At 50.7% G+C, this 26190-nt stretch overlaps 2 pseudogenes; one reads left to right on the forward strand and one right to left on the reverse strand.

The window, feature by feature from the left end:
• The first annotated feature begins 4269 nt into the window (after positions 1-4269).
• On the forward strand, positions 4270-7402 carry LOC127033520 (non-structural maintenance of chromosomes element 3 homolog; annotated as a pseudogene).
• A 13625-nt stretch (positions 7403-21027) lies between these two features.
• On the reverse strand, positions 21028-24463 carry LOC127033521 (non-structural maintenance of chromosomes element 3 homolog; annotated as a pseudogene).
• Positions 24464-26190: the final 1727 nt, after the last annotated feature.

Consider the following 26190-nt stretch of genomic DNA (forward strand, 5'->3'; position numbering starts at 1 on the left):
TTAACTTTAACCCCTGTGAACAAGAATGCCTGGCAGGCGTCTGGGCAGCGCAATCTTTCGAGCAACTCACAGGCACAGCTCCCATCACTGTTCAGAGCACCCACACTCCACTAAAGTACATTTTGTCAGGAAAACTGATGGGAGGGAAAGTCTCCAACACCCGAACACCACAAGGGACTCTGATTTTAATTAACAGAGGAATAACCACACAAACGGTATCTAAACCAGACATGCTAACATATGCTTTAATTGAAAAAGGAACCCAACCCGATTGTCCAGAGATCACTCTGGAGCAAAGAATTGCTTCAGTAGAAGCACCTCCACTAGAGGAGCTGGCTACAGTAGGGCAAGAGAAGCATGTTTGCTTCACAAATGGAAGTGCAATGGTAATAAATGGGGAAAAGTGTGTAAAATACACAGATATCAATTTAGAGAAAGAAGTTCTTCTTCGAGTGCTTGCTCACATTTTTTCCAATTCGGGAGCGCACTGCATGCACAATCGTTGGAAGATTTTTACCCTAGCAACACTCGGTGGGTCGGCTGAGGCGCCACCTGGAGTGGCGCCTTTACGATCAGACATCTAACCCACATACCTCAGCCGGCCCAGCACCCACTCAGTTCCTTCTTACCGCCGGTGCCAGTCGTTGGAACTGTGGAGCGTGGCTTAGCTGAACTCCACTTCCCTGGCTTCTGTGTAACACTCGTTTACAGTTGTAAATCGTTTTAAAAGTAGTTATAGGTTCTTTAGTAGTAGTTAAGAGTTATTGTTCTTAGGGTACGTCTTCACTACAGGCCGTATCGGCGGGTAGCAATCGATTTCTTGGGGAGCAAGATATCGCATCTCCCGTCGACTCTGGAACTCCACCAACACGAACGGCAGTAGCAGAGTCGACAGGGGCAGCCGTGGACATCGATCCCGCGCTGTGAGGACGGTAGGTAACTCGATCTAAGATACGCAACTTCAGCTATGTGAAGTATCTTAGATCGATCCCCTCCCCTAGTGTAGACCAGCCCTTAGGGTAAATAGTAGTTGGGGGTAAGGGGCTTCTCCCCTTCCCCAACCCTCTGGTACCCGAGCTGATGCCTAGGTCTCCGGGTTTCAAATGGTGCTCGGCCTCCCTTAAGCCAATGCGTACGGGAGACCCACACCACTCCTGCTTGAAGTGCCTGGGGGAATCCCATCAACTTATGGAAGCGGTGCTCAGCCCCATGTCCTCAGCTCTGCCCCGAGACCAGGCACCGACTTTGTCAGTTCGAAGAGCGTCTGCGGCATCAGAAGGGTGAGCACCATGTCCGGACACCAGCAAAGACTCCTGGCACCGGATGTCTCTGGCACCTCCATCAGCGCAGCGGCGCTCCCTCTCCCTGAAACCGAAGAAGCCGCAGAAACAACTTGCTGCCCACTTGCGGTTGCTGGCACTGCCTGTGCCTCCCTCGGAGTCGCGTCCCATGTTGGACCGGTCCGCAAAGTCACCAAACCCAGAACCGTTGACTCTGGTGCCACAAGAGCCATCAAGTCCAGTGCACGTAAGCTCCCCACTGCGTACCATGGTCGAGCTTGCGCTGTCATCCACTCCAGAGACTTTCTCCATGACACGAGACCTGATTGTGCTCACCAAGCTGAGAGCGTTGAAACCTTTGGTACCGCTGGTGCAGAGTGTTCTCCCAAAAGGAAAGCCCTCCGTGCTGCATCCTCTGTGGCAGAATGAGACAGGACGGCACCGATCCCAGTCCCACTCCTGATCACGGTCCTGATCCAGACGCTGGTCTCGTTCATGGCACCGCTCGCAGACCCGGCACTGATCACCATCTCCACATCGGTAGAACTCGCAGTGCCTCTCTGCCTCGCAAATATCTACCTCCCAGTACCGTCAGTACCGGTCCAGCTCCTGGCACCGATCCTGACACCGGTCCGAGCGCTGATCTACTCGTAGTCGATCCTGGCACCGTTCCACCCATAGATCTTCGTTGAGGTCCAGATTTCCCTCCCGGCACTGATAGGCTCACTGATTCTGATCAGGATCGTGGTACCATTCGAGATCACAGCGCCAATCTCCACTTCCATGGTGCAGGGTGGTACCATACCACAGGGCGACTCAGCATACACGCTCAGCTCCATCTTGGCCATCCTGTCCCTCCTCGATATTGTCCCAGGCAGAAAGTGGCTACCATGTCCAGAAAGAAGATGTGGACAGTGCTAGCCAATGGCACGATGAAGGACGGGATCCTCGTCAGGGACCTCTGCAATTGTCCTTTTGGACCCCTTGGGTGTCCCATCAGGCCCAAGGTGTCCCCTTGGGGGCTTCTCGCTCTTCCCACTGAGAGCCCCTGGGACCGGAAGCCACTGTGAGTCACCTTGGTTCGGAGCTGATGGTCCTGCCCCCATTTCAGGCTCATGCTCCTAGCATGGTGGACCTAGGGCAGACGGACACTCCCCAAGACCCCTTAGTCCCAGGAGTATCCTCCTCAGCTTCACCTAATGAGGCGGTGGTGGCTACACCCTCCTCTGGCCCCCCACCTATAGACCTCCGTGCCCACCACGAGTTGCTCTGCAGGGTGGCACAAAACACGAAGCTCCAGATGATAGAGGTTGAGGACAGTAGTGGACACACTATCTGCTGACACCCCGACCAGAATAGCCTTGCCCTTCATCCGGACCATCCAGGCTAATGTCACTAAGATCTGGCAATCTCCAGCCTCTATACCCCCTACTGCCAAAGAGGCGAAGAGGAAGCATTTGGTCCCCACCAAAGACTACAAATACCTGTATATTCACCCCCAGCCACGCTCCCTCCTTGAACAGTCTGTTAGTGAGACGGAAAGACATGGTCAACAAGTTCTGACTCCTAAATCCAAGGACGCTAGACACCTGGATTTATTTGGGTGCAAAATTTACTCTACTGGCAACGTGCAGCTCAGAGTGGCTAACCAGCAGGCCCTCTTGAGCTGCTATCATTAGAAAATTTGGAACTCAATGCAAAAGTTCAGGAGCCCAGGGAGGAGTTCCGGGCCCTATTAGAGGAGGGCATGAAGGTAGCCAGAACATGTCTGCAAGCCTCAATAGATGCGGCAGATTCAGCAGCTAGGACTCTAGCCTGGGGCATACAGGTCTCCGGTCTCTCACTGGAACCAGGGCTGGTGCAAGGAAGTTTCGTGCCCTAGGCAAAACTTCCACCTTGTGCCCCCCTCCAACCCTGATGTGCCCCCCCGTGGCAGCTCCTCCCCTGCCCTGAGGCAACCTCCGTCACTGTAGCTTCCCCCCCACACCCAGGGAGCTGTGCGGGACCTCTCCACTCCAGCTCACCTCTGCTTCGCCTCCTCCCCGAGCACACTTCCCCCGCTCTAATTCTCCCCCAGGCTTGCGGCGCCAAAGAGTTGATTGGCGCTGCAAGCCTTGGAGGCAGGAGAAGTGGAGCAATGACCGCGTGCTCGGGGAGGAACGGCTGTAAAAAAATAATTGGGGGACCGCTTCTTGGCCCCTCCAAATCTTGGTGCCCTAGGCAACCACCTAGTTCACCTTAATGATAGTACCGGCTCTGGAGATGGGGTCGGGGGGTGTCCGACTCAGAGGGTCTGGGCTTGGAGCTGGGGGTCAGGGCTGAGGGGAATGGGGTTGGGGGGTTTCTGGCTCAGAGTGTCTGGGCTCGGAGCTGGGGGTCAGGGGGTTTCCGGCTCAGAGGGGCTGGGCTCAGAGCTGGGGTCAGGGTTGTGGGGAGGATGGGGATGGGGTCACAGGGTTTCTAGCTCAGAGGGGCTGGGCTCGGAGCTGGGGATCAGGGCTGGGGGGAATGGGATCGGGGGGGATGCCCAGCACAGAGGGGCTGGGCTTGGAGCTGGGGTCAGAGCTGGGGGGATGCTGCATGGCTAACTCAATCTGAGCTACGTTGCTCCCGCTCGATGCAGCAGGTTCTTTTGTGTAGCAGAAAGCCCTCTACCAGGTCCACGTACTTAGCTAAGTGGAAGTGTTTTTCCTGCTGGTGTGCTCTGAGCAATACTCCCCCCCACCCCCCGGAGGTGTCAGTACCTCCCATTTGAAACTCTCTCTTGTCCTTGAAACAGCAGAGCCTAGCAGTTTTATCCATCAGAGTACACCTAGCAGTGATTTCAACTTTTCAACCAGGTCAAAATGGGTTCTCGGTCTTCTCCAATCCCATAGTCAGCAGGTTCCTCAAGGCTTTGGAACATCTGTACCCGCAAATTCGGCATCCGGCCACTACGTGGGACCTCAGCCTGGTCCTATCCAGACTCATGGGTGCCCCATTCGAGCCGATGGCCAACTGCTTCCTCCTCTACCATTCCTGGAAGACAGCCTTCCTCATAGCTATCACCTCGGTGAGACGTATGTTGGAGCTTAGAGCCCTCACGTCGGACCCACCGTATAGCATGTTCCAGAAGGACACGGTACAGCTGCGACCACACCCTGCCTTCCTTCCTAAGGTGGTGTCTGCCTTCCACGTCAACCAAGACATCTTCCTCCCGGTCTTCTATCCGAAGCGGCGCACTTCTTGACAAGAACAACAGCTGCACTCTCTAGATGTTCGCAGGGCCCTCACCTTTTACATCCAACGAACAAAACCTTTCAGGAGGACATCCCAGTTGTTCGTAGCTGTGGCACACCATCCAGCGCATCTCGTCCTGGATCATATCCTGCATCCGTGCATGCTATGACTTGGCTGGTGTCTTAATTATGCACCTTACTGCCCACTCCACTTGGGCTCAAGCTTCGTCCTCCGCCTTCCGAGCTCAGGTACCAATATAGGAGATATGTAGGACAGCAACTTGGTCATCGGTACATGCTTTTGCTTCTCACGATTCATTAGTCCAGCAGTCAAGGGGTGATGTGGCATTTGGCTCAGCGGTTCTGCACTCCACGACATCTCACTACGACCCCATCACCTAGGTAGGGCTTGGGAGTCACCTAACTGGAATCGTTATGAGCAAGCACTTGAAGAAGAAAAGACCGTTACTCACTTTTGTAACTGTTGTCTTCAAGATGTGTTTCTCATATCCATTCCAAACCTGCCCTCCTTCCCCTCTGTCGGAGTAGCCTGCAAGAAGGAACTGAGAGGGCACTGGGGCCACTGGAGTATATATCCGGCAACATATGGTGACACTCCAGGGAGTGCCTAAGCCGACCCACCGAGTGTTGCTAGGGTAAAAATCTTACGACGATCATGCATGCGCGTACACCCTAATAGGAATGGATATGAGCAACATATCTCAAAGAACAACAGTCACAAAGGTGAGTAACTGTCTTTTATGCACAGCCAGCTGGACCATGGGTCAGCCCAACATGCTGCATTGCACGCAGTTTATCAGGTTCTGAAACAATATGAGCATTCCCCACGACCAGTGTCTATTTACGCTGAGAGAGACTTTTGTGTAAAGGGAATTCAGCTCTGGATGCAGGACTGGAAAAAAATGAGTGGAGGGTGGCAGATGGCAAAGATATTGCATCTCTAGATGAATGGAGGTGGATTTATCAGTGGGTAACAGAGAATCCTAAGCAACTGAAAATCTGGCATATAACAGCCCATAACAAGGGAACAAGCGTGGAAGCCACCTGGAACAGTCGGGGACATAACACAGCCCAGCAGCACAGTATAGCAGTTGTAACTAGAAGCCAAGCTAAAGGCATCCCTACTGAGGCCCCGGAAAAAACGGATGACGCTGTAAATCCCCCAACTCCAGGAAAGGAGGAGAGGCGGGAACTGATTAATGTAGACCGTCAGTTCAGGTAGGAGGCAGTAAAGGGAACCTTGAATAGGGTGAAACAAGTTGCAGAACAGAAAACCTTGGAGGATGATGTTTGAACACGGGTAAGGAATTGCACATGGTGTGCACAGCATAAAGCACGGCCTCCTCACTGGCAACCGATGATGCCCCAATGGAGACTAGGGCCCTGGCAATAGGGTCCACATTGATTTTATTGACAAGTATAAGGTTTGGCAATCCCTGTTCTTGGGGGCCTGTGTGTCCCAGACATTTCAAGATTTTTGGGGCAAGCCCACTGCCATCTCCCCTCCATAACCAATACCTCCACTCTAGACAATCAAGCATGGATCCCCATCCAGGAACCGGGAATTCTCTTAGAATGGTATGATAAAAAACACAAATTGAATTCTAAAGCCGCAAGGGAATACTGAGATCTATGCCTGGGAAGGGGAAGTGGGACTCAAGGTTCACCTTACAAACGTCACAGGAATACCAAACCAATGGGAAATAGGGGTGGGGACACCACCTGGAGTGCCTCTTACCAATTGGGATGAGCCTCTTAAGACAGGAACAATACGAACTGTCATAGTAGATCTTGTCCAATACCTAACGAACATTCAAACCTTCGGTTCTCAGACACACGGACTAAGATTTGGACCAAAGACATGACGTTTAGAAGAAGCACTGATCAGGATGAAGAAGCTCAAGTTGTTTATAACTCAAAGTGACCCTCTAAGGGTCCTTCTGAATCCATTGCTAGTAGAGATTAGATTTTATAAGCATTGGACCCAGTTCAATGTGTCAAGAACGGAGCCAAAATGTCTGCCCTGTGCCCTTTAGCCATGTTTTCAAAAGAGGAAGACACAACGAAGCCCCTATAGCTGAGCCAGGCGAGATGTAGCAGATAATATATTAGGAGGGGTTGGCTTTGGAACTGGGATTATGAATACGGTAGATTTAGAAGTAATAAAGAAGTAAATTGAGGCCTTATCACAATTACAAGAGAGTCTTATAGACGAACAGGCAGACGCTGATGCGGATTTGCTGCAAACAAGCCTAGGCAATCTTTGAAAGCAACATGGAATTGGTGGAAATGGTTAAACACCACCACCTGGATGGAATTAGGAAATAAAACTGCCGGCTCAGGTGGATCAGAAGGTTTTTGGACTGCAGCTGGTGGAGAGACTCCAAGCATCACATCTACATCCTGGTCAGCAACCTGCCGTGCCTGGAAGTGGAAAACCTGAAATAGGATGATTGCACAGCAAACCTGGGCCTCCTCAACGTCATTCTCAGCTTCCTCTTCATGAAGGGGAATGCTGCTAAAGAATCTCCTGTGTGGGAGCTGTTGAGGAGACCACGAGTTGACCCTGGAGTGAGACATGAGGTCTTTGGGGATCTCAAGAAATTGGTGACCGAGGAATCTGTTCGCCAAAAGTACCTGGAAAACAACCGCATACCCCACACAGATACACCCGAGTTTGAGTTCCAGTGGGGTGCACGGGCTGCCAAGGAGACCTCCAAGATGCAGATCCTGGGCTTAGTCGCTACGATCCAAAACAAGGACCCCAGGGCCTGAAGCAACCAGTACACTGAGGTGGCAGCTGTAGGGGGCCTGTGCCAAGACATTAGCACTGCTGGAGACACTGGTGGGGCCAGCCAGGGGGCACGGAGGAGGACCCGGTGAGCCTTATCCACTTCACCCCCAGGTGGTCTGCCCTATGATTCCTTGTGAACCAGCAGACCTGCAAAGTAGGGGATCTGTGGCCTCTGCCCAGGCTGAGCCTGATCCAGGAGACCTGGCCCGGCCCCTGTTAGCTCCAGCTCCCATTAAGGAGAATTAATTGGAGCTGGCAGGGTGTGGTTCGTTGCCGGGCGAAAGAAGGAACACCTGTGGGTTTTATGGGCAGGGGCAGGGCCGGCTCTATGCCGATTCCCCCGAATAGGGTCCCGTTCCCCTGGCCGGAGCGTGGCAATCCCCGCGGCCCCGCTCCCCTGGTCAGAGCACGGCCATTTGTGGTACCGCCGAAGACTCGGCGCGCCGCCCGGTGAGTACAAGCCCCACAAATCGGGCTCTGCACTTGCTAAAGCCGGCTCTGGGCAGGGGGCTGTAGAAAGCTCACAGGAAGGAAGCAGAAAGGGGGGATCAGGAAAGGGAGGAGCCTTAGGCTGGCGTTCCCAGCTAGCTGCAGAAGCAAGCTGTCCCCCAAGGGGCTACCTGAACTGAACTGAACTGTATCTAAAAGATGGGCGGAACATACACTGAAAATAAAAGGGCCCTGGTGTTTGCACAGAGAGGTCTCCAGGTGCTTTGAGAGGAGTGGTGAACCGCGCTGCTACACGTGGGGGCTTGTCTGGGAACCTGAAGCCAGCGCACGTGGCTGGCGACCTGGCGATGGAGGAGACCCTGAAATGGCCTGTCATCAGCAGGAGCAGAGACAGCACGCCCTGCAGAACTTTCAGCAGGCCCACCAAACGGAGAGACAGGCCTTTTTGGCCTGGCAGGAGGAACAGCAGCAGAGCCTGCAGGATTTTATCTGCGAGCAGACCAGCGTACAGGGGCAACTCCTGCAATGGCTGGTGAGTCCTATGGCAGGGGAGGGCACTCAGCCGCCGAGCTGGGGATTATGTAAGATGAGCCCGGCAAATGACCCAGACGCCTTCCTGGGGACTTTTGAGCAGGTAGCCACAGATGCCAGGTGGGAGAGGGCAACCTGGACCCTCCGACTCGCTCCCTATTTGACTGGGAGGCTCAAGCAGCGTATATGGCATTGGGAGAGGAGCAAGACAGACATTATGAGGCCGTAAGAGCAGCAGTTCTGAATCAAGTCGGCCTGTTGGCAGAGCGGTACCGGCAGAAGTTCCGGTCGGCCTGGTGGACATCAGTAATACAGCCCCGGACGTTACCAAGAGGCTATGAGACTGGGCCACGTGCTGACTGAGGCCAGAAGCCAGAGCCGTCCTCAGCCATAGGCAGAGCACCTAGTCGCTTAGGGCACCACGAGGTCTGGGGGCACCACTCTGCCGGGAGCCTGGACAGACAGAAGCAGTGGAGCGTGTAAGAGAAGGGCTGCTGGGTTCTAGAATGCAGCACAGTCTGAGGAGGGGATTGGCTGCTGGGGTCTCAGGGAAGGGGTGGGGGAAAGCGTGAGGTTAGGCAGGCTCGGCAGCTCTGGCACCAGTATCTTTTGTTGTCCCCCATAACGTCCATTCTTCTTCCCCCTGCCCCATGGAGCACCCCTTCCTTTCTTCCTCCCCCCCTAAGGAGCATCCCCGTCTCTTTCCCCCCTCCCCTCCATCAGGGCTCGGTTGGGTGAGGTGCTGCGCGGGAGAGTGGGGGAAGGTGACTGGCTGGCTGCCTGCTGAGGAGTGAAAGTAACTCACTTCCTTGGCAGGCAGCCAGGACTGGAATGGTCACACGGAGCTGGGCTGGGGATAGCCAGATAGTATGTGCGAAAAATCAGGATGGGAGTTGGGACAAGGTGAGCAGATGTCCCACTTTTATAGGGACAGTCTCAATTTTGGGTCTCTCTTAATATAGGCTCCTATTACCCCTGTAAACGTCTGCTGTGGTTCGCCCTCTCTGGGGCAGCTGGGAGCCAGGCCACTTCACTACCTGAGTGCAGTGTACTGTAGAGTTAGCCTGGTGGTCAAGAAACGGACAGGAGCTCAGGCCCTCAGGCAGGGGCTGAGCCGATAGTCTCATCTTGGAGGGCCAGGCCCTAGCTCAGGGTGGGGCAACAAACAATCGTTCAGGGCTCAGACCCTCAGGCAGGGGCTGAGTGAACAGTTTAGTATAAGCCCAGGCTCCTGGGCCTGAGCGTCACGGCAAGGGGGAGACAGCCACCTGTGAGTGGGGTGGCAGGGGGAATGCAGGCCCACTCACTCCTCTGCATCCCAGTCCGGGGCCCTAACAGCGACAGGCAGCCTGCTGCTGCATCAGTGGGGATCCTGGCCGCAACACACTGACATTGGCTCTGGGTGTGTTGCAGCCAGATTAGGGTCGGCTGACCCTGGGCTACTTCCGACCTCCCCTTCTACCAGTACTTCTGTCTCGGTGCCGTCCTCTGGCGGCCAGGCAGCTTCTGAGCCCTGGGGCTGGGCTTTTATACTTCCTGTCCCGCTCCTTGACCTCTGGGGGGCGGGCGCAGGCTCCAGTGACTCCGCTCACTTTGGCATCCGTAAGGGATTATCCTTCTCTGGGTGGCTGGGAGACAGGCCACCCCATTACAAAGCCACACCCCTGTCCTGATTTTTCACACTTGCTGTCTGGTCACCTTAGGTGGGGGTAATTGGTGCCTAGATAAGACAAAGCCCAAATATCAGGACTGGCCTATAAAATCAGGACATCTGGATCTGGTCACCCTAGCTTGGCAGCGCGTCTCTACCCCGGGCTTGCAGCGATCAATCTCAACCGGGGGGAGCAGCACAGGGCAGGGAGAGCTGCTGCGGCTCCATGGGTGCCCCGTCTCTGAGATCAGATGCTGTGCTAACTTCACCATGATCCGTTGGGCTGGTGGTGGTGCCCATTGGCGTGTGATTGGACCTGAGAGTTTGCTGCTGCTGTTTCCACTCTGCACCCCAAGAGCTGGATTTTGAGGTCCTGCAGTTTTCCACATAACTCCTCCTCTACTGCAGCTGTTGGACCAGCTGGCTGGGGGGTGAGCCAAGCATGAAAGCAGTACTGAGTTGCCATTTAGATTGTCATTTAACAACTCTGTTTGCTAAAAAAGCTTGCTAACAATCCTGAATTCAATTTCAATTTTCTTTAAAAACAAAATCAGTATCTTAGCCAAAAATAGAAACTTAAGTTGTTGACAATTATGTGTCACAAGTTTGGTATGGGGAAGGGAGTGAGCCAGTTTTCATCAGAGAAACAAAAAATGTTGACTGACTTTCCTATAGCCATGTTACTGTTAAATAGAGCCCTCCAACAACTGTAATATGTTCATCTCTTTACTAGCGTATGAAGCAGGGGTCAGCAACCTACGGCACATGTGCCAAAGGTGGCACGCAAGCTGATTTTTGATGGCACACAGCGGTGGGCTAAGTGGCTCAGCCTGCCGCCGCTCTGGGGTTCCGGCTGCCGCCCCATTGCCAGCCGGGGTCCTGGCCGCTGGCCCCACTCAGTGCCTGCTGCCGGCCTGTGGACCCCCAAGGAACCCCAGACTGGCAGCAGACTGAGGCACTCAGCTCCACGCCAGCCCTGTTCAGCCCGCCACTGGCCCGCTCAGCCCGTTTCTGGCTGAGTGAATGGAACCCCGGACCAGCAGCGGGCTGAGCAGGGTCAGCGGCTGGACGGCAGACCGGCAGTGGGCTGAGCGGGGCTGGTGGCTGAAACCACAGCAAGGATCCCAGGTAAGGATCACACTACATTGATAAGATCTGCATTTTAATTTTATTTTAAATGAAGCTTAAATATTTTAAAAACCTTATTTACTTTAAACACAACAATAGTTTATTTATATAATATAGACAGAGAGAGACCTTCTACAAACATTAACATGTATTTGTAGCAGGGTGCTGGTGCAAAGGCACCTAATTAGCTCCTGCTCAGCCAGCCCCAATCAGGGGAAAGAGACTGGGGCTGGGGAGAAGTCTGGTGCCTGGCTGTTAGAACTGGCTGCACCTGCGGGCCTGAGGGTTGAAGGCTAAAAAGGCTGGCTGGTAGCCAGAAGAAGGGGGGTGATGGCCAGGGGAAGGTCAGTCTCTAGGCTGAGGGCAGACTCTGGGTGGAAGAGGAGACTGTAAGGCCTGATCTGTATATAGCATATCACTGGTGGTGGGAGAACACGTGTAAATAAAGCCACCGGTGCTGCAGAAGAAGCAGCCAGTGGGCCCCAGGAAGAGGGGCGGGCGGAGGACCTGTTACAAGTGGGGGCGTGTCCGGGGTCTAGTGCCAAAGACACAGTTTGGCGACCTGGTAATGGAGACCAACATGCAGTAGCTCACCGAGCAACAGACAGAAATGCAGAAGGCACTTCAGTCCTTCCAGCAGTCCCACCACGTGGAGAGGCAGGCTCTACTCCCTTGGCAGGCAGAGCAGCAGAAGGCCCTACAGGACATCATCAAGGAGAAGTAGACCGTGCAGCAGCAGCTCCTGCACAAGCTGGTGAGTCCTGCTGGGGGAGAAGGTATCCAGGCCCCAGGCCTCAGCCTCTGTAAGATGGCTCCAGCTGATGACCCCGATGCCTTTTTGGGTACCTTTCAGCGGGTGGCCCTGGGCGTGGGATGGGACTGGACAATCTGGGCCCTATGGCTGGCCCCCTATCTCACTGGGGAGGTACAGGCCACATATATGGCCCTGACAGATGCCCAAGCCAGGGACTATGATGCAGTGAAGGCAGTGATTTTGAACAGCCTCGGGCTTTCGGACGAGATGTATTGGCAAAAGTTTCGGGCAGCCCCATGGGCAGCGGGCATGTGACCACGGCCTTTCCTCAAAAATTAACAGACTGGGCAACATGGTGGTTGAGGCTCGATGCCCACATCGTGGGACAGATAATGGATCAAGTGATCTTGAACAGTTCATACAATGCCTCCCTGACAGTGTGTGGGTTTGGCTATGGCGACATAAGCCGGCCACCCTAGAAGCCGCCGTGCAGAGAAAGGAGGAATATGCAGAGGCTGACTTCCCACCGAGGGAGCATCGAGCCCCGCGGGACACAGAGGGGCGCAGGAAACCCCGTGAGCATGCCGGGGTGAAGCCGGTAGACAGGCGAAGGGAGGAGCCCAAGGGGACCCCTACCTGCCCAGGGCAGCTTGTATGCTGGCAGTGTGGACAGTTGGGCCTAACTCCAAGCTCCTCTCCACAGTGCCAAGAGGGTTCAAAAGGAATTGGATGATATCACCTTAGATCCATCTCCCAATGGCCGCGCTGACCCCAAAGGCGATAACATCTATGAATGGAGATCAACTATACTAGGATCTCCAGGCTCCACTTTTCTTCTCTGATATCACATTGACACCAGAACATCCCTTCAAGCCTCCAAAGGTTACGGTTCAGACAAGAATCTATCACTGTCATATTAACAGCCAGGGAGTGAACTGCCTTGACATTTTAAAAGACAACTGGAGTCCAGCACGAACTATTTCTAAAGTTCTCCTTCCACCTGCTGCCTTCTTACAGGCAGCAACCCTGCTGATCCCCTGGTTGGAAGTATTGCCACTCAGTATATGATTAACAGAGCAGAGCAGAGGAAGACAGAATAGCCAGACGGGACCAAACGATATGCTCCATAAAATGGATTTTTGTCCAACACTTACATTATTTGTCTGTGATGGAAAGAGCTGCTTATTGGTTTTGAAGTGGAGGGAGGGAGGGTATTGGTAAAGAGGAGGGGATTTCTAGAAAAGATTTTATTCAGTCTTTTATTTCCTAAGATGTGGTTGTTGTAACTTAAGGTATCTTGCTACAGCAGACAGCTAGAATTGCAAAGAGCATATTGTAAGACTGTCATTAGTTCAGCAATATTAGCTCACATAAAGTACCAGGAAGAATGGAAACCTAGCCTTTGTTTTGGTTCAGTTGCTTGTGATATGTAAAAGATAAAACAGCTTAATTTTGTACAGGTACGCATGCTGACGTTGATGTAAAAGTCCTTTCAAGACTGTACACATTATGGGTTTGGTTTTTGTAAAAGATGTTGGGATACTGTCCCCCCCTTGGGAGGGTGTGCTGGTATTTAACAATTCCTTATCAAAGACTCATCTCATATAAAGAATACGAGTAGAATATAGTTAGAGAGAGAAATTTTTGTTTTAGAAGCCTAATTGGTGTTTCTCTGTTCTTTGCTGAAAATTGTCGAATGAATCTCTGTAACAAGCCCAAGGCCAAAATCCCACTTCTCTAAGGCCTGGAGAAGGATTGAATATGCAAGGAACCAGTAAAAATGTTAAGGGACAGAAACTCTGTACCAAGGGATGATAGGAACTTTGGGAAAACAATGATGTTTTCTTAGATCATAGTCACTGATCCTCTCCTCCTTTGAAATCTTGACTGTGCCTATGGAAATCTTGCAGGAATGTTTTTTAGCAATGAAAAGCACAGTCTATAAAGGTCAGGCTAGGCAGTCATTGTCTTTCTAGGTGGTGGGTAACTTTGAGGGATAAGAGAAGAGACCTAGAGATTTGGCCAAGAAAAGGCCACTCCTAAAGGAAGCATAAATGGAGTGGAGGAGGAAACCAGACATGCCAGACTTGCTTTAGGGAACAGAACCAGATCCCCGTCCCCTCTTCTGCTACAACCACCGCTTCATTGCTATTCCTTTCATCAGCCGGGGGGCTGTGGAAACATTCATCTACTCTTCACAGGACTTCACAGACCCCAAATGGAGAGAACAAGCGTAGCAGTGAGAGAGTGTAGCTCTCAGCTACGTCTCCCTGTGCGTCACTCATCGGAAGTTTTGGAGGTGGAGTCTCCCCAGCTTCCCTCTTTTCTCTAAGCTGCAGGAGTCCTGGGCCAAGATCTTTCTATCCTCCAGAAGCTTAGAGAGGTGGTGCCGGGCCTCTTTAGTACTAACCAGAACCTCCATTTCATTTTCAACCCAACTCTGGAGAAAGACAGGAGATGATAAACCAGGAGTGGCCAAACTGCGGCCCACATCTGGCCCACCAGCTGTTTAAATCTGGCCCTTGAGCTCCCACTGGCGAGCGGGGTCACGGGCCACTCCATGCAGCTCGCGGAAGCAGCAGCATGTGCCGCCTCTGTCTCTTATGCATAGGGGCAGCCGGGAGCTCTGCTCCACATGCTGCCCCCGCCCCAAGCGCTGCCACCACAGCTCCCATTGGCCGGGAACCACAGCCATGGGGAGCAGCAGGGGCGGCACCTGCGGACAGGGCAATGCACAGCAGATCTGCCTGGACGCACCTCCATGAAGGAGCTGGAGGGGGACATGCCACTGCTTCCGAGAGCTGCTTGAGGTAAGTGCTGCCTGGGGCCTGCACCCCTGGGCCACCCCCCCATGCCTCAGCCCCGTGCCCCAGCCCTGATACCTCTCCCTCTCAACCCCTTGGTCCCAGCCCAGAGCATTCTCCTACACCCCAAACCCCTCATTGCTAGCCCCACCCCAAAGCCTGCATCCCCAGTCGGAGCCTTCATTCCACCCTGCACTCCCTCCGTCCCAGCCCAGAGCCCCCTCCCACACGCTTAACTCCTTCTTTCTGGCCCCACCCTGGAGCCCACACCTCCAACCAGAGCCTTGGCCCCTTCCCACACTCCAACCCCAATTTTGTTACAAATTGTATGGCTGGCCATGAATGCTATACCCAAAAAGGTTCCCTACCCCTGTAATAAATTCTACTGGACATCGCAACAGTGGGACTTCGGCCACCCACTTCCTCCTCTGAACTCTCCTCCATGTCTAGGGGCAAATAAACTATGTTGCCTCTATTTACTTCTATACAGGACAGGAAATTCCATAGACCTCCCCTGTTTTCCACCCATCTAACCCAGCCTCCATCAGTGGGCTAGTCAGGCAACCTTTGTGCTAGCTCATTATTCAAAGGGGTGCATCAGGCAGCGCACCACCATGCTGACACCCACTTTTACTCAACCAGCAGCTCCTTCCATTCCTTGGGGTGGGCTCTCTTTCCATTTATCCACTACTTCACGCTCTTAGCAGCTTGTTAGCAACTGCAGCCTGCAAAAAACCCAGCATACATACAATCATTTCCCCTCCCTGCATCCCTAGCACAGTGGAAACCGTTCGGCTGCTTAGCTTAATGTGATTCACAACTCTGGATGCAGGACTCCAGGCTGCTGAAAGCCAGTCAGGAAGCATCTGCACAGTGACATGCTAACGGAAAACATGGCTACTCTTCGCTTTAGCTGTGGAGTAGTACATCTACATTTATAAGAATCCAGTCTTCCTTCACTGACCACTTGGAGAGCAGATCCAGATGGCATGGCCCTGCACGCAAGGCAGTATTAAGCAGGAAGGAAACGGCTGCCTGATCTGCTTTTGGAATTACTGATGCCAATAGCCTCTGGAGGAGCAAACCCCTTAATTAGGGTCATAGCCATATTACAAGCCTCTTCGTTCACCTTTCAAATGCAGCCAAACTGTCTCCAGAATACACCCACTGCAGGGGTGTACCAGAACCACAGCTCTCGATTTAAAAGCATTTTTGTGTCAAAGCATTTCTGCTTCTAGACCTTATGGTTGAAGAAAACCTTCAAGAAATGGACCCAGAGCAAACTCTCTTCTCATGTCTGCAAACAGCCAGAGACAAGTTCTGCACAGTGTTAACTCCACCCACTCATGCCAATGAGAAGTCTGAAGCCTAATATCAACCTCTTAAACATTGGCCATCTCACTGGTGATCAGTTTAGCAGATCCAGCTGGTGTGCTTAGCCATCATTGTTGGAACAGGTGGTAGACTCTAGGGCAGGCAGTGCAATCAAGAATTACTGGGTTAAAGACGTAGGGAACCATCTTGATTTACAGACGTGGAAACTAAGTTATAACAAAGTCAAAAAAGCCCAAGGCTTGGATTGAATGAGTAGCGTGGCCAGGTTTGACTCCCAGTCCTATGCTTATACTATAAGAGCCTCCTATGCATGCCATCATTATTGGCGCTAGTCACAGAACTACAATTACAGGAGTCTTGTAACCAGTGATGAGCTGCCAAAATCTTAATAACCAGTTCCCTATAAAAAGTTCTGATTGAAGGAGGGGGCGGGAGGAGACATACTCGTGGGGCTGGGGGCCCCTGCAGGGCCTGGGCCAATTGCCCCACTTGCCCCCTCCTCTCCCTTCTGGCCAGCCCTGGAGCTTGCAGCACCCCCACCCACGCACGCACACACACGCACCTTGCCGGGCCACTCAAAAAGCGGTAGCAGGACAACTCCAGAGCTCGGCTGGCCATGCTGCAGCTGGGGGGAAGCGAGGGAGGGGCTGGGGGAGCCTCAGCCTCCCCAGCTGGGAATCCTGGGAGCAACACGATGGTCCAGCCCATGACTGGAGTTCTTTGCTCACCTCCTGGCCCTTTAACAACTGCTTCTCCACGCATGTCTAATGTTAGCAACCGGTTCATGGGAACCGGTTCCAGCTCACCACTGCTTGTAACACAGGGCGATGCCAACCCAATCAAATGGAAGCTTTCACTATCTTCTAGCTGGAAGTTGCTCCATTAGATGGAGCTCAGAGGCTGCATATGGCAGTGTTAGTTACCCGAATCTCCTGCTTCGGGTTTGGACACTGTGCGCTCTGCAGATTCTTTCAGCTTCAAGAGTTTTGACTGTTCATTCAATTTCTTCTTTAGCTCATTCATTTGCCCTTCCAACTCCTGGAGCCTTTTCCTTCCTCGCTCAATCAGCCTACAAGAATCACCCTAGAAATATATGCTTAGTAGTGCTGTTCTCGAGGAGCTGATTCCTCATCTCCTTCCTGTGAAACCAGACCCAGAATCGCCATCTCTCAGTCAACCCAGGGCCTGCCCATTGTATAAAGCAGGGTTTAGAAACTCAGGCTGTGCTTCTCAGCAACTCATTCAATCCAAAGGGAAGGGTGGAAGGGAGATGCACACTAGGAATCTATTTCCTAGGGTGTAAGTAGAATGGTTGACCCTCAGCAAGCTAAGAACAGCTCAGCCATGAGGCCAGTTCCCTTCAGGTGAACAAGAGCCAATTGCAGTACAACCACAACTTGAAACTCCCAAAGAGACAGACAGCAGCTAGCCCAGACCCCGAGTTAAATGACTCAAGCTTGCAGGGTTAACACGATGGAGCTAAAACCAACAGTGAAGACATTCAGGCTCGGACTGGAGCCTAGGCTCTGAGAGCCTCCTTCTTCACCTGTTTTCAGAGACCGGACTCCAGTCCAAGCCCAAATGTCTTCACTGCTATTTTAGCTCCATAGCGCAAGCCTGACTCACTGGATCGAGGCTCTCAGTCTCATCGCTGCAGGTCTTGGGGGTTTTTTTGGCAGTGCAGACATACCAGTAGAGTCTGGAACTAGAATGCAGGACACTCCCAGTTAATCAAAATTTCCCTTGATCTGAAACTTCTAGTTATCTGAATCCACAACGCATCCCCCCAGTAGCCCACTAATAACGTCTCAATTAACCTCTTAAGTCTAAGTAATATTCAGCAATGAGCATAATTCATACTACACCAATGCAACAATATATCCACTCACAATCCGGTCCCATGGTTGCAGCACTGTATCCAGTTCGAAAGTGCAGCCCGTAACTAGTTATATCCACAGCAGCATCTCGTGTCAGCCCTCCACTCCCATCACGGAGCCCTGCAGCCCTGGACATGACCCCTCCCAGGGACCATTAATGCAGGAATTTCCCTGACACTGGAATCATCACCGAGGGGCTGTGTCTGGCCATAGCCCAGGGCAGGCAACATATGCAGGAGAAGGGCTGACACACAGAGCTCACTGGCTCATAGCCCAGAATGACAACAGTAGTCAATTGGGTAAAGCAGCTTCCCAGAGTGACTTCAGCCTGCAACTCCCACTGTATCCAGACCTTTGCCTCTCATTCCGAAGCTAGAACCCAGATCAAAAGAGTACTTCTGTTTATCTGACTGGCTGATTAGTCAGAAGTTTCAGCCCATCCCCAAGCCATCTGGAAAAACAGGAGTAGACTCTAATTCTAGTCTTATCGCTTGCCTCTTTAATCAGAAGATGGCAAAGCACTACAAAGATAAACAAGTCCTTCCCAACAAATCAAATCAAGTATGCATTATTCTTGTTTTACTGATGGGAAACCGAGGCACCGAGAAGGGCAAGAACTAGCCAAGATCAGAGTCTGCAGCTGGGCTAAGAATGATTCTTTGGCTCCCTGTTCTGGGTGTTCTGCCTCAAGGGCCTCCCCGTCCTCATCGCAACTCCTAGCAGGATGCACTAGGTCAGAATAGATTCTCTACAAGAGAAACTGAAAATTTACTCATTCAGAGTTGAGGGTATTTCCCCCCTTACACTTTATGCCAGCCTGTAGAGTAAAAACCTGATACAGCAGGCCCCTTCCTAGCGCCTAACGTGAACCCTTCCACAGCCTCAAAACACATTTATTGTCTCAATGAAGTAGTTACGTTTTGACAAGAGATTCCCCAGAGCCGTCACTGTCTGGTAAGGGTGTGAATGGAATTCTCTATCTTGGGTCATTGTGTAGGGTGGTGATAAAAACTACACCCAGCACCTGAAGAGTGCTGAGCCAGCAGATTCATCACCTGGGACATTAGTCACGAAGCAGACAAGCCCATTCAGTGCAACAGTTTGGAATTTAGGATTTGCTGTTTTATTCCAGTTATCAGTATGTGCAGCAGTGGCCAGCAGGGCTTTATTTGCCAGCCCAAGTGCTGCTGATTAGAGAAACGAGCCTCTGCTGGAACCAATCTACTTGGCCTTCCTAGCCAGCCTTGCTTTGCCTGGTTAACATCCTTTGCAGTGTGAAGTGCAAGGATCAGCTCTTCCTTCTCTTTTCACAGGCTGCTGACCTCTGACTCCAGGCCCTTGATATTAGTCTAGGAAGGAGACAGCAGCGGAGAGCGTCAGGTTACAAGTCTCAAAATCCCAACAGCTAGGGACAAGGCTAGATAAGGCCTTGGGGAGCCACGGTTCCTTTCAAGAGGTTGGACTACTGCACTGTTGTCAGACGGATCAGAAGACCTCCCCATGCAGCAGCTGTAGGAGCCAGACCAATATACATCTGCAGTTAGCCTGTTAGCCTGGCAGCCAGATTTTGATCAGTAAGTCAATTCCAGCACTAATAGGTGAGAGGAAGCCATGGCAGCAGTGACCGAGTTCCATGGAGGCTAAGCAGTGCCACAGCAGAAGGACAAACTTGAGGAGTGAGTTGGAAGACTGGGACTACATAGCACAGTCAGTGGCCAGTGTCCTGATCAGAAGCAGAAAGGATGGTCTGCTTCGGAGACCCATGCGCATTTAGTCACCGTAGTTCTGCCACCTGTGGGCATCTACAGCTAGACGACTACCATGATAGGAAGTAACTATAAATGCCAACCACATGGGATTAGGGGATGGGAAAGATACAGGTACTGAGTGAATGAGAATATTTACATAGTCAAAATCTGCAGGATATCACACTCCTCACTACTTACAGCATCAGATACTTGCTCAGAGTTTGCCATCAAGTTAAAAATCACTTAGTAAAGTTAGATGCCTGCAAGTCACAAGGGCCTGATGAAATGAATCCTAGACTACTCAAGGAGCTAATAAAGTAGGTATCCGAGCCTCTAGCTATTATCTTTGGAAAATCATGGGAGACAGGAGAGATTCCAGATGACTGGAAAAGGGTAAACATAGTGCCTATTTATAAAAAAGGAAATACAAACAACCCAGGCAACTACAGACCAGTTAGTTTAACTTCTGTGTCAGGGAAGATAATCGAGCAAGTAATTAAGGAAATCATCTGCAAACACTTGGAAGGTGGTAAGGTGATAGGGAGTAGCCAGCATCGATTTGTAAAGAACAAATCGTGTCAAACCAATTTGATAGCTTTCTTTGATAGGAGAACGAGCCTTGCGGATAAGGGAGAAGCAGTGGATGTTGTGTACCTAGAATTTAGTAAGGCATGGTTCCCAATCCTGCTGGAAAGGTATAACAAGTGGGGTTCCGCAGGGGTCTGTGACCGACTCTGTTCAATATCTTCATCAACGACTTAGATATTGGCAGAGAAAGTAGCTTATTAAGTTTGCAGATGATACCAAACTGGGAGGGATTGCAACTGCTTTGGAGGACAGGGTCATAATTCAAAATGATCTGGACAAATTGGAGAAATGGTCTGAGGTAAACGGGATGGGATGAAGGAGAAATAGGATGAAGTTTAACAAAGACAAATGCAAAGTGCTCCACTCAGGAAGGAAAAATCAGTTTCACACATACAGAATGGGAAGAGACTGTCTAGGAAGGAGTACGGTAGAAAGGGATCTAAGGGTTAGAGTGGACCACAAGCTAAAAATGAGTCAACAGTCTGATGCTGTTGCAAAAAAAGCAAACGTGATTCTGGGATGCATGAACAGGTGTGTTGTGAGCAAGACACGAGAAGTCATTCTTCTGCTCTACTCTGTGCTGGTCAGGCCTCAACTGCAGTATTGTGTCCAGTTCTCGGCACCGCATTTCAAGAAAGATGTGGAGAAAATGGAAAGGGTCCAGAGAAGAGCAACAAGAATGATTAAAGGTCTTGAGAACATGACCTATGAAGGAAGGCTGAAATAATTGGGTTTGTTTAGCTTGGAAGACAGAGGGGACATGACAGCAGTCTTCAGGTATCTAAAAGGGCGTCATAAGGAGGAGAGAGAAATCTTGTCCATCTTAGCCTCTCAGGACTGTGCCAGGAAATCCAACCCCTCATGCACACACCCAGGGGCAGTAACAAAGTCCCAGCCTGTAGTTTCAGGTTCCTTGTGTTGCGCAGCCTGTCTAGGAGTGGGGTGCATGATGCTTCCCCCTATGGTGAATGACCTGCTCCCAAGATGTAGGGTGACCCAGCTCAACAGAATGCCACATCCCTTTCCTGAAGGAGGAGCTGCAGGAGCCTGGCCGGTGCAGGACACAGGAAGGGGGAGATTAGATTTTATATGCATTGGACCCAGTTAAATGTGTCAAGAGGGGAGCCAAAATGTTTGTCCTATTCACTTCCTCTTTTGAAAGCATGGATAAAGACACACCAAAGCCCCAAGGGCCGAACCAGGAGAGATGTAGCCCCACCAGTGTCTCCAGTGGTGCTAATGTCTTGGAACAGGCCCCCCACAGCTGCCTCCTCAGCTGCCGCCTTAGTGTACTCGGTGCTCCAGGCCCTGGGGTCCTTGTTTTGGATCTTGGTGACGAAGCGCAGGATCTGCATCTTGGAGGTCTCCTTGGCAGCCCGTGCCCCCCACCGCAACTCAAACTCGGGTGGAATTGTGTGGGGTATGCGGTTGTATTCCAGGTACGTTTGGTGGACAGATTCTTCAGTCACCAATTTCTTGACGTCCCAAAGACCTCATGTCTCACTCCAGGGTCAATTCGCAGTCTCCTCAACAGCTCCGACACAGCAGATTCTTTAGTAGCATTGCCCTTCATGAAGAGGAAGCTGAGGATGACGGTGAGGAGGCTCAGGTCTGCTGTGCAATCATCCTGTTTCAGGTTCTCCACTTCTAGGTACGGCAGGTTGCTGACCAGGATGTGTGGACCCCTACAAGGCCCCAGGTGCCACTGTGAGCTAAGGCTGTTGTGGTGTTGGCATAACTATAAAGGAAAGGTTAATAGCCCTCCTATGTAAAATATTATAAAATCCCTCCTGGCCAGAGACACCAAGATCCTTTTATCTGTAAAAGGTTAAGAAGTTCAGGTAACCTGGCTGACACCTGACCTAAAGGACAAATAAGGGCTCAAGATACCTTCAAATCTTGGTGGGGTGGAAGGCTTTTGTTTGTCCTCTTTGTTTTGGGGTTGTTTTCTCTTGGGACTAAGAAGGACCAGACATCAATCCATGCCCTCCAAATCTTTCTGAACCAGTCTCTCATATTTCAAACTTGTAAGTAACAGTCAGGCAAGGCGGCTTAGTTTTATCTTTGTTTCCTCAACTTGTAAATGTGCCTTTTGCTAAGAGGATTTACCCCTCTTTGCTGTAACTTTGAACCTAAGGCTAGAAGGGGTTCCCCTGGGCTCTATGAATCTGGTTACCCTGTAAAGTTATTTTCCATCCTGATTTTACAGAGATGATTTTTACCTCTCCTTAATTCAAAGCCTTCTTTTTTAAGAACCTGATTGATTTTTCCTTGTTTTAAGATCCAAGGGGGTTGGATCTGCACTCACCAGGAATTGGTGGGGGGAAAGGAGGGGGAATGGTTAATTTCTCCTTGTTTTAAGATCCAGGGGTTTGGATCGGTGTTTACCAGGAACTTGGTGGAGAAGTCTCTCAAGGCTACTGGGAGGGAGATTGTCTACCTTCCCCCCAGACTGAGTTTCCCAAATGACTCATAACTAATTTGGGTGGTGGCAGTAAAACAGATCTAAACTGGTAATTAAACTTAGAGGTTGTCATAACCTTAGTCCCAGATTTGGACCTTAGCGTCCAAAATATGGGGGTTAGCATGAAAACCTCCAAGCTTAGTTACCTGCTTGGACCTGGTACCTGCTGCCACCACCCAAAAAATTAGAGTGTTTTGGGGCACTCTGGTCCCCCTGAAAAACCTTCCCTGGGGACCCCAAGACCCAAATCCCTTGAGTCTCACAACAAAGAGAAATAATCCTTTTTCCCTTCCCCCCTCCAGGTGCTCCTGGAGAGATACACAGACACAAGCTCTGTGAATCCAAACAGAGTGAATCTCCCTCTCTGTTCCCAATCCTGGAAACAAAAAGTACTTTCCTATTCCCCCAGAGGGAATGCAAAATCAGGCTAGCAATCCAACACACAGATCTCCCCGATTCCTTCCTCCCACCAATTCCCTGGTGAGTACAGACTCAATTTCCCTGAAGTGAAGAAAAACTTCAACAGGTCTTAAAAGAAAGCTTTATATAAAAAGAAAGAAAAATACATACAAATGTTCTTTCTGTATTAAGATGATACAACACAGGGTCAATTGCTTAAAAGAATATTGAATAAACAGCCTTATTCAAAAAGAATACAAATCAAAGCACTCCAGCACTTATATTAATGCAAATACCAAAGAAAAGAAACCATATAACTTACTATCTGATCTCTTTGTCCTTACACTTAGAAACAGAAGATTAGAAAGTAGAACTACTTCTCCAAAGCTCAGAGAAAGCAGGCAGGCAGACAAAAGACTCAGAGACTAAATTCCCTCCACCCAAAGTTGAAAAAATCCGGTTTCCTGATTGGTCCTCTGGTCAGGTGCTTCAGGTGAAAGAGACATTAACCCTTAGCTATCTGTTTATGACAGGTTCTCATGCAGGTCCCCACATCTGTACCCTAGAGTTCAGAGTGCAGAAGGAATCTTGACAGCTGTCACTATAAAAGCTGATTCTGCATTCACCCTGGGACCAAGATAGTTTGCATTTAAATGTAAATTCACTCAGCCAACATCCCATTCAAGGGGTCGACTGAAACAGGTGAAAGCTAGGAAATTCAGGGTGACGCTTGAGCAATGCCTACTCTTGCAGAGTTCAGTTTCAATGGGTGAGAGTGACCCATGAAAGAAAAGCATTGGTTTGTGTCCTCACTTCCACAGGCCACAGAGAGCGTTTACATTTGCAGCACTTCCGTGGCCCTGAGGGGAGCTCTCCCACAGTACAACTCTCTCCATTTTCACCATGGGCCTTGTGGGAAGGGGGTAGTGGTGATCTCTGGACATCCTGGGTCCCTGCACAGCCACCTCTCCCCAAACACTGATTAGCTCCAGTAGCTCAGCATTGCTCCAAGCAGGTGATCCTTTGCTGCAGATGATAAGTGAGCACTTGCCAAGAAAACAGTTTCTTTCAAAGTTCCCAGGGCTTCACAGAGGGAAGGGCAGGTGTCTGTTTACCTGATGTCAGAGGAGCAGAGCTGCTGGGCAGAGTGGTCACTTCTGGAGGCTGAAGCTCTGTAAACAGGAAGAAGGTGTCTTCACGTGCACATCACCACAAAAGCATCATCGGTCAGAGTTGGATGTCCCTCAGCGAGCTGGTTTTCTGTTTGCGGTGAAAATTCTGGAGTTTCACCGCAAAAAGTCATTGGCAAGTGTAGACGCTCCCACTGATTTTGCATAGAAACGGGACTTTTTCCACTTTAAATGGCGAGTGTAGACACGCCCTTCGTTCTTGGGCATCTTGTTGTGCCTGGCTGCCGACATCAGACGTGGTATCAAACCTCCTGTACTGTCCGGAGGTCCTTGCAGAAGACGGAGAAGCTCTGAGGCAGCATGGAGAGGCATGGGCCTGGGAGCTATGAAAGCTGGGCTCTAGCACTGTTCTGCTGTAGGTCCTTGGGTAAGTCACTTTCCCCTCATTCTGCCACTGTCCCCTTCTACCCTGTGTGTGTCTTGTCTATTTAAACTGTAAGTTCAAGGTAAAAGACACTCTCTTAACTATCTGTATGTCCAGTAACTAGCACAATGGGCTTCCACATTCAGCTGGGGCATGTGAACACTACTGGAACAGAAATAAGTCGTTCAGGGCTGAGTGGCAGCCTACACACAGTCACTTCTGTCAGCTCTACCACACTTTGTATTTTTTCAGTTTCGAACTTTCTTCCTCTCATTATACAGCTGAGATCACAAGGGATAAGTTTTGATGCAAAACTTCAGTAGGATCATTTTTGCTGTTAAACATCCATTTTCTGAGCCCCTGGTACACAGAACAGAGAATAAGCTTCTGGGGCAGGGAAGGAAGAACATAAAGCACAAGCCTTTAGAGTTGACTCAGTAACATTTTTTTTAAATCTGGGAGATGAATTCCACTGTAATGAACTGGAGTTTACAGCAAGGCTATCATAGCTTTTGGCACATATTCCCCCTGAGTTAGTCTAGGATTAATGAGCCAGGGAATGGTGATTTTTAGCTCTCACTTTCGCTTTGGCAAATCATTTGGACAAGACACATCCATCAGGGGATTTTTTATTTCAGAGCAAAAGAACATAACTCAAATTCCAATCGGATTTAAACATTCTGTACATTGCCATCAAATACCACCATGTGTTAGCAAAGAAGCTTTGGGTAATGTTCCTCCTCAGTTTTCACTGCAGCCTGGGGGAGTAGCAAAGTGCAGCAGAAAGCTTGGGAAATGCTGGAGGAGTCCGGGGAAGGGAGGGGAGAAGCTGCTGCTGCTTGAGGGCTGGAACAGATGAGAGATGGGGAGGAAGCTGCTGCTGCTCTAGGACTGAGCCAGCACGAGACACGAGTGGCCAGGCCCAGCCGTGCCAAGGAGGAGCCAACAGACAGAAAAGGAGAGGTTTGGGTTGTATGGTGGGGAGGTCGCTATGTCGGATGATGATTTGAGGGCCAGCACCAGCTCCTCCTCATCTTCATCCTCCAACCAACAGACCGAGAAAGAGACAAACACCTCTAAGAAGAAGGAAAGCAAAGTCAGCCTGAGTAAAAACTCCAAGCTCCTCTCCACAAGGCCAAGAGGATTCAAAAGGAATTGCCTGACATCACCCTAGATCCATCTCCCAATTGTAGCGCTGGCCCCAAAGGCGATAACATCTGTGAATGGAGATCAACTATTCTAGGACCTCCAGGCTCCAGTCTTCTTCCTTGACATTGTGGAAGTAGGGAAAGAATTGACAAGGATTTGTAGGGGATCTTAATGCATGTTAGTCTGTTAGCAAGAGTCAGGCTAGCAGTTAACAAGAGTTAGGCCAGCTGTAACCCTAATGACGCGAGACTTGTAGAAGCGAGGATGGTGAGAGGCGAGTGGAAAAGAACTGTGTGAGAAGTTGTCACGACCTTGCACTGATAACCAAATATGTAGACCGGCGTCTTCTAGAAGTGAGAAAAATAAGATAGCAGGATGGCCTATGTATAAACAAAATGCAGCTGTTGCTCATTATTGTCTGTATTATTGCTTGTTATTCTCTGTA

The sequence above is a fragment of the Gopherus flavomarginatus genome, chromosome 13, assembly GCF_025201925.1.
Source record: "Gopherus flavomarginatus isolate rGopFla2 chromosome 13, rGopFla2.mat.asm, whole genome shotgun sequence".
In the NCBI taxonomy this organism is placed as follows: domain Eukaryota; kingdom Metazoa; phylum Chordata; order Testudines; family Testudinidae; genus Gopherus; species Gopherus flavomarginatus.